The 5,788-nt window shown below is 38.7% G+C and overlaps 1 pseudogene; it reads left to right on the forward strand.

The window, feature by feature from the left end:
- Positions 1–4,463: 4,463 nt before the first annotated feature.
- LOC118835425 lies at positions 4,464–5,504 on the forward strand (annotated as a pseudogene).
- The last annotated feature ends 284 nt before the right edge of the window (positions 5,505–5,788 follow it).

Consider the following 5,788-nt stretch of genomic DNA (forward strand, 5'->3'; position numbering starts at 1 on the left):
ATAAAAAATAAAAAGACTAGAGTATTAAATATTTTAAAAAGGCAATGTTTACTTATGAAACATACTTTTTCATTCAAGGATATACCAAAACCATAGTTAGAAGTCCAGGTGAACCTGTGAGATCTGGGCATCCTTACCACAGTGTAAAACATATATACATGCACACACATATACACATACATACACAAACATGCATGTACACATACATACATATATACACACACATATGAACATGCATGATTTTGTTTTGTTTTGTTTTTACCTACAGTGATCCTGGAAGTCTTATTCCCATTGAGAATATGAAAAACCTTGTCAAATGTGTTGATACACTGAGAAGTAGAATAGACCCATCATTACAGAAATTAGCAGATATAGATGGAACATTGTACTGTGACCTTGCACCATGACACATCATGAAAGGATTAAAAAATATATTCAAAAATAGAGATAAATAAGTTTTAATGACCTGGGAACTTAACTCATTTAAAAACCCTTTGAAAATCTATGGATAATCAAGGTTATACTTGGAAAAATGGACTATTCATCAGAGAACTATTTATCACAGTATCTAACATAAGTGTCATTTCATGAAAACTAGTGAAATAAAGTGTCAGAATATTTTGAATTAAATGCCAAATTGTTTAAAACAAGTGATTGCAGCAAAAAGTAGGACATGATGCACATATTAAAAATCTTGCAAGATATAAAAACAAAAATTAAGATTTCTTAAGTAAGTTAATAAATGAAATCATTTTATTTAGTCTTAGTTAATTTGTGAAATACTGTACTTGAATTCAGCTGAAGGGAACAGATTGTACAGTTCCAAATTTATGACTATCACTAGCTGATAAATGCTCTGAGACAGGCTTATTCTTACTGAGACACTGTTTCCAGTGTACCAAGTATGGTAGAAACTTCATCTACACCTGATCTTGATGAATAAGAAAGAGTTCAGAGAGAAAAATGAGCTAAAAAGAGAATTAAAGAGTTAAAAGAATGAGAACTTTGAGAGTTTGGAACAGGGGTATGGAAACTAAACCTGGAGATCACATGTGGCCCTCTAGGTCCTCAAGTGCAGCTCTTTGACTGAATCCAAGGCCACTTGTGGCCTCCAGGCTGCAGGTTCCCCACCCCTGGGTTAGAAAAATTACTTATGCTAGAAGAAAGCAAGCTGAGAGCTTATTTATTCTCATAAAAAATATAAGAATTTACCATATTAAAAATAATAATACAGAGGAAACAGGTTGTGGTGGAGAGCTGGTAATGTTGAAACCTTACACTCATCTGGGTTGAAGCGGAAACAAAGTATACCTCTGAAGATGTTTAAAGGTCTTCAGAACTTCTAGAAAGGTAAGAAAACCTAGGGATAGGCTAGAGGAGGGACTTTTAAAATGGTGCATGGAATAAGATTAGGAGGGTGGGAGGAGAAGATAAGGGAGGGAATTTTAGAGGGTTGGGTAAAATAAGGAATAAGAGGTTAAGGGGAAAAGATTAGGTAACAGGAAAAGGGTAAAAACAAAGAAAATAGTGAGTAAAAATAAGATGGAGGAAAATTCACAAACAGTAATTAGAACCTTGTAAAATCTGTAAGGATATGAGTAATTCCCAAATTGATAAATGGTCAAAGAATATGAACAGGCAGTTGTCCAATGAAGAAATAAAAATCATTTATAGTCATATAAAAATGCTCTAATAATTCTTGATTAGAGGAATACAGATTAAAATAACCTTGAGATATCATATTACGCCTACCGGATTGACTAAAATGATAGAAGGGGAAAGTGACAAATTTGGAGAGGATGTGGAAAAATCGGGACACTAATTCATTGCTGGTGGAATTGTGAAATGATCTGACCATTTTGGAGAGCAATTTGTGATTATGCACAAAGATTTATTAAACTACCTATACCCTTTGACCTAGCAATACCACTACTAGGAATATTTCCGAACATGATAAGGGAAAAAGGAAAAGAACCTATATATTCCAAAATGTTAAAGAAGCTCTCTTTGTGGTGGCAAAGAACTGGAAATTGCAGGGATGCCCATCAGTTGGGGAACAGCTGAACAAATTATGGTATATGATTGTGATGGAATACTATTGTGTTATAAGAAATGATTAGCTCAGTTATTTTAGAAAAACATGGAAAGATGTGAACAAAATAATGGGCAAGATGAGCAGAACCAAGAGAACATTTTATACAGTAACAGCAATAATTAACTATAAAGGACATACGAAGAAAGATGCTATCTGCATCCAGAGAAAGAACCGATAGAGGTCCCTATAGAATAGTTTTACATATGTACATATGTTTATTTGTGTCTAATGGTAGCCATCTTTAGGGTGGAGGAAAAGGAAGAAAAGAAAAATATACATTAATTTTGTTGTATATCTGAAAGGAATTGCAAGTTGTATATAGTAGACTTGCAGTTTCACGTAAAATTGTCTTTTTTATTATACTATGCTATGGAAATGCTGGTTTTATTCCACAAATTAAAAATAAAATTTTAACAAAGAGAAAAAGAATAATAATGAAATTAGCTGAATTTCCATGGAGGACAAAACAGATGAAAATGAACTCGTTTCAATGTGAGAGATTACTTTTTTCCAATAAATCTCCCCAAAAGAACAATTTCATCATGCACCGCCTTTCTCAAGAACCTATAATTGCTCCCCACTGCCTAGACAGTAATCTGAGCACTGCATGGTTTAGTAGAAAGAATATCAGATTGAGTCAGAAGAACTAGCTTCAAATCTAAGTTTTGCTATGTACTACCTTTATGACTTTTCTGAGACAGGTTTTAAATCTCTAAAATTAGAGCATAAACTAACATGAGGGAAGGCCTGCCCCATAGTACTTATAAAATGATGTTTGTCACATCTTTCAACTTTGCACTCTATCCCCTATATCTGAACACTACTAAAGTCCCTTGTAGTAATAAGTCCTATGATCCTCTTTATTACTTTCAAGGCCCTCCAGTATCAAGCCCCATCTTATGTCTCCATCCTTCTTTTCCTGTAACCCAACAAAGCTTTCTGTTTTAATCAGGATAGTTTCTGCATCATCCTAACCCACTTAGGTCATCCCAACCCACTGTTTATTGTTTTCCAACTATTACACTTGTCTATTCTTGTGTCTCCAAATGGATTGTAAATTCTTCAAGATAACATATCATTTTATGAATATCTAGCACACTGTTGAACAGAAATTATACCTGCTGACATCATTATTATTATTATTTTTTATGTAACCTCTGACTTAGAACTCAAATTCTGGTTTACACAGACCCAATTCTATTTGGAAGAGGGAGAGGTATTACAGAAAACAATCTCTGGCTCATAACTTGCCCAGGTACTCTTGGGAGAATATCAAAATTTGCCTTAATGAAAATCACAAATGCTGGAGGGGATGTGGAAAAATTAGGATATTAATTCATTGTTGTTGAAGTGGTAAATTGGTCCAACCATTCTGGAGAAAAAAATTGGAATTTTTATATAGCCAAACAGCTGTAAAACTGTGACTCAGTAATATCACTACTAGCTCTATATTCCAAAGAAATCAAAGAAAAGAGAAAGGACCTCTGTGATATAGATATAGATATAGAGAGATAGATATAGATATACATATACACGCATACATACACACACACATACACACACACATATACATATATATATATACATATATATATATATATATATATATAGAGAGAGAGAGAGAGAGAGAGAGAGAGAGAGAGAGAGAGAGCAGCTCAATTCAGAAATTGAGGAGATGCCCATCAATTGGGGAATGGCTAAACAAGTTGTGTTTTATGATTTTGTGATTATTGTGCTATAAGAAATGACAAGCAGAATAGTTTCAGAAAAACTTGACAAGACCTATGTGAATTGATGCATAGGGAAGTGAGCAAAACCAAGAGAATATTTGATGCAGTAGCAGCAGTATTTTAACAGCGATCAACTGTGAATAAATTAGCTACTCTGATCAATACAATGATCCAAGAGAATTCTGAAGGACTTAGGATGAAAAATTTTATCCACCTCCAGACAGAGAACTGATGAACTCCGAGTGAAAATTGAAGTATTTTTTTTTTTGCTTTTTCTTGCTTTTTTTGCAAAACTGCTAGTATGAATATATGTTTTGCATGATTTCACACGAATAATTGATATCACTTTGCTTGCCTTCTCAATGAATGGTAGAAGAATTGGAGGGAGGGAGAGAATTCGGAACTCAATTTTTAAAAAATAAATGTTAAAATAAATAAATAATATTTTTTTAAAAAAAAAATTAATCGGCTGTCTAACTAGGTCTTTACAGAGAAAGAAAAAGAGCGTGCAAGTCACATATGATCATTAACAATAACAAAACAGCTGGGCCCCGTGGGGTGGGGCACGGCGAAGGCGGCACGCATGGCCCCACGTTGGCGTCCTCATCTGTGACCGTGCCCCGAGTCCGCGCGTCCGCATGGCGGGCTGGGTGCCCCAGCTGGCCCTGGCAGTGGGCGGCTGCTGTTGCTACCCCGGAGCCCCAGGCTGCGGCCACCGCGCGGAGACACCTCTGGTCCCAAAACCGACCAGAGGGCAAAGTGTTAGAAACAGATGGCGTATTTGAGGTGCCAAAGCAGAATGGGAAACACGAGAAGGGCCAGCTCTTTCTTCATAGCGTATTTGGGTACCGAGGGGTCGTCCTGTTTCCCTGGCAGTCCAGGCTGCACGACGAGATGTGGCTACTACCACCACGGAAAAAACAGAGAACCCAGCTGGCCATGACTCTAAGGAGGTAAAAGACAAAAGCCACACGTACTACCAGGTGCTGATTGATGTCCGGGACACACATATCTCAGAGATCTCAGACAGAAGCTGTGACATTCTTGGCCAACCATGATGACAGTCGAGCCCTCTATGCCATACCAAGATTGGACTATGTCAGCCACGAAGACATCCTCCCCTACACATCCACTGACCAGGTGCCTATCCAGCATGATCTGTTTGAAAGGTTTCTCCTCTATGAGCAGTCAGAAGTTTCACCCTTTGTGGCTCGGGAGACCCTTCGTGCTTGGCAGGAGAAGAATCACCCCTGGCTGGAGTTGTCAGACGTCCATCGGGAAACTACCGAGGACATCGGTGTCACTGTCATCCCCTTCTATGTGGGCATGAGGGAGGCCCAGAATTCCCACATCTACTGATGGCGCCATTGCATCCATTTGGAAAACCTGGACAGTGACGTCGTAGAGCTTCAAGAACATCGCTGGAGGATATTCAGCTTGTCAGGCACATTGGAGACAGTACCAAGCAGAGGGGCTGGGGGCCAGGAGCCTGTCTTATCCAAAGAACAGCCAGCTTTCCAGTACAACAGCCGTGTCTCTCTGCAGGCCTCTAGTGGGCACATGTGGGGCTCATTCCACTTTGAGAGGCCTGGTGCATCTCACTTTGATGTCTGAATTCCCCCTTCTCCCTGGAGAGCAATAAGGATGAGGAAACACCCCCTTCTGGCCTTCACTGGTAGGACAGGTCAGTATCCACGTCCAGCCTTGGCCTGCCTGAAGAGTGACTTCCATCTCACAATGGCTGCTGAACATTAGGCTCTTCCTTCAGTTCTCATGGGCTACCTCAGGTTTGGCGTCTCTTATATAGTTTGTTCCATTTGGTTGGGGTTTTTTTGGGTTGTGTAACTATTTTCTCTGAAGACCCACTTTGGGCTCCTCCAAAACCAGCCCTCCCTGACCTGCTCGCACCATGTTCCAGTAAACCTTCCCAAGCAGGAGCCCAACCTGTTTGGTAGCCACAGGA

This window comes from Trichosurus vulpecula, chromosome 2 (assembly GCF_011100635.1).
Source record: "Trichosurus vulpecula isolate mTriVul1 chromosome 2, mTriVul1.pri, whole genome shotgun sequence".
Lineage (NCBI taxonomy): Eukaryota > Metazoa > Chordata > Mammalia > Diprotodontia > Phalangeridae > Trichosurus > Trichosurus vulpecula.